The 2,914-nt window shown below is 42.9% G+C and overlaps 1 pseudogene; it reads right to left on the reverse strand.

Annotated features, from left to right (window-relative positions):
- Nucleotides 1–1,015: 1,015 nt before the first annotated feature.
- LOC125403381 (heterogeneous nuclear ribonucleoprotein A1-like) lies at nucleotides 1,016–2,601 on the reverse strand (annotated as a pseudogene).
- Between the last annotated feature and the right edge of the window lie 313 nt (nucleotides 2,602–2,914).

Genomic DNA, 2,914 nt, shown 5'->3' on the forward strand with positions numbered 1-2,914 from the left:
AGAATGTGCCAAGGCAGGCAACAGTTAGGTAAGCAACCCACAGACAAACATGTATTCGAGATGCCGTGTGTTGGCGTGGCATGACATTCTTGCCCAGCAGCCCCACAATTATCCTACTGTGAGGCGTACAGGTCTATGGTATTGGCTTGGATAAGATACCGGCTGCATAAGATGCCCAACAGCAACATTTTGGGTACTCACCTTGAAGTTGGATGACCCTTAGGAAGTACTTAGACTTCCAGGTCATCCTGTCCTTCAGAGGAAGTATGTCAGGGACTGCCACACAGGATTTAAAGATAATGTCACTCTACTGAGGATGTGTGGTGAGAAAAGGCTGAATATTCCTTATGTTAACTAAATTCCTTGAATGTAAGAGATGAAATAATTTGTTTTATGTGAGTATATGTTAAAAATATTTATTTTTATAAACAGTCTCAAATTTAGGCGAAAGGGTGAAGATGGTAAAGTCCTCACATTCCTGATATCAGACTCCCTGATTGCTATCTTCAATTACTCTAGGAAGTTTGTTACAATTAATAAACCATAATCAACACATTCTACCTAAGGTCTATACTTTATTCAGGTTTCTACAGTTTTACCTAATCTTTTTAATTTCAGGATTCCTATCATAATGTGATTAGTCATTCTTCCTTCTTAGATAATGTTTGGCTATGACAGGTTCACAGAATTTCTTTGCTTTCAAAGACTGAGAAAATTTAGGAAAATATTTGAGAAGTATTTTGCAGTGTATCCCTCAACTGGGATTGTCTGCTCCTTCCTGATTAGCTTGGGGTTGTAGGTTTGGGGGAGAGAAATTTCAGAGATAGAACACCATTCTTATACTGTCTCAAGGATATAAACTACGGACCTGTCTTACTGTGATGATGCTGACTCTGATATCTTGGTTGATGTAACAATTGTCTGGTTCCTCTACTGCAACACTTTCTTTTCTCTTTGCCTTGTTCAGCCTGTACTTGTTGGATGACTTTATATAAGGACTCCACAGATTGTCCCTAGTTGTCTGTTGAAGCAAGAATCAAGGGATTTTTTTTCTATACATTTGTCATGTGCCCTCAGAATTGGAGCAGACTGGATCTCTCTGCTGGAAGATCAACATAGGTGCATGCCATTGACCCTGTTGGACTTTTGAACTTTTATTTTTTTTAAGACATATTTATTCAGCATCAGGACAAGACATTTAGGAATCAACAGCAGGGGAGAGAAAAAGTCTACATTAAAACACTTTGTCAGAATGTGTTTCTCTTTGCACAGGACAGATGTTAAGATAACCTGCTACACAATTAGTCACAAATTCACTCTTGCAGTTCTTTTTGTCCATGCACATGAATATTGACTAAAACATGTCTTCTTTGTCATGAGTGGCTAGGCCATTGCCACCTGTGCGTGGCAAGTTCACAAATCCTTTGTAACCTGTATCTTCCCTGTCACCTCTCTGGCTCTCATCTCTGGCTGAGCTTATTTAGCTGGCAGTAATTAGAACCGTCTGTCACTGCCAGAGCTACCATTGCTGTTAGGACCACCATAGCCACCTTGGTTTTGTGGCTAAGCCAAATACTGTCCTTCATCACCATAAGGACTGGAGCTTCTGCCTCCAAAGTTTTCTCCTTTGATTGGTCCAAAGTTTAAAGCTTGTTGTAATTATTGTAATTAATTACACCACCTCCAAATTTGCCTCCACTCCCACCACAAAAAGTCTCGATCTCCTCCATTGTCACGGTTGTCATGGCTTCCACTCCTGCCACAGCTTCTATTCTGCTTTTCCAAACCCTGTTCACCACGTCCATAGTCTCTGCTTCCTCCAGAATAACAAAGGTCCCTTTGTCCATAACCACCATCGTTACCAAACCCATTATGGCCATCTTCACTACTGCCATTTAGCCACCACCACCACCACGACCGCCACCAAAGTCACCATGACCTCTGCGTTTCCTCCTCAACCAAAACTGTCATTGCCACCAAAACCGCCTCCAGGACTACCGCCAAAGTTTCTGGAAACGCTTGGACTTTTTTGACTGGATGAAGCATCAGACGTTTCTTGCTTCCACAGGGCTTGTTTCATTGCACGGTTGTAGCCATTCATGATTTGGTGTTTATGGATGACAATCTTCTCCACAGAGTCATGGTTGTCAAAGGTGACAAAAAGCAAAGCTCCTCTTTCCCTCACTCTGTCAGTCATGATTTCGGTTACTTCAACTTCCCTATACTGTTCAGAATAGGTGATCTTCCTTGGTGTCTTTTCTAATGCCACCACCTCAGAACTTTTCAGTTAAGTGGGCACTTGACCTTTGAGAATCTTCTCTTGACAAAGCTCCCTTCTGTTCCTCAACTCTTCCATCTACCCTGTGAGGTTTTGTACTCATAACTGCACCCACTTCCTTCACAATGGTATCCATGGCAAACCTAAAGCCCCTGAATGGCTCGGTGCTTGGATCTCTCATAATCACAGTCAGTTAGTGCTCCCCATTGGTCAAAATGGCGCCTCAGATTCTCATCATTCCTTTCCAAGCTGAGCTTCCCGATGAAGAGCTTGTACAGTCGTCCGCGCCCATCCCCTTCCATAGGAGACTCTGACTTAGACATGATGGCAGGGAGGCAAGAGCCTTCTGCAGTGCTTCCTCAACTGCATCAGGAGGCAGAAAGGAATACGCCGAGAGATGTGTGGGCATCTGAACTTGAGTTGAGGTTCTGCGAAGTGCTGATTCCTGCATGCTCCAGATCAGAATCCATCTTCTCAGATGTCTTTCTGGACAGCTTTCTGTTTGAACCCACACCAAGAAAAGCTGATGTCCTTCTCCAGTTGACCAGAGAAGTGGTCTTCTCTAACCGTGTGCCTGGATCATACCCTTCTTCTATTATTGTTATCTAGACATAGGACTCTCTGTAACTCAAGTTT

This window comes from Myodes glareolus, chromosome 7 (assembly GCF_982192425.1).
Source record: "Myodes glareolus chromosome 7, mMyoGla1.1, whole genome shotgun sequence".
Classification (NCBI taxonomy): Eukaryota; Metazoa; Chordata; class Mammalia; order Rodentia; family Cricetidae; genus Myodes; species Myodes glareolus.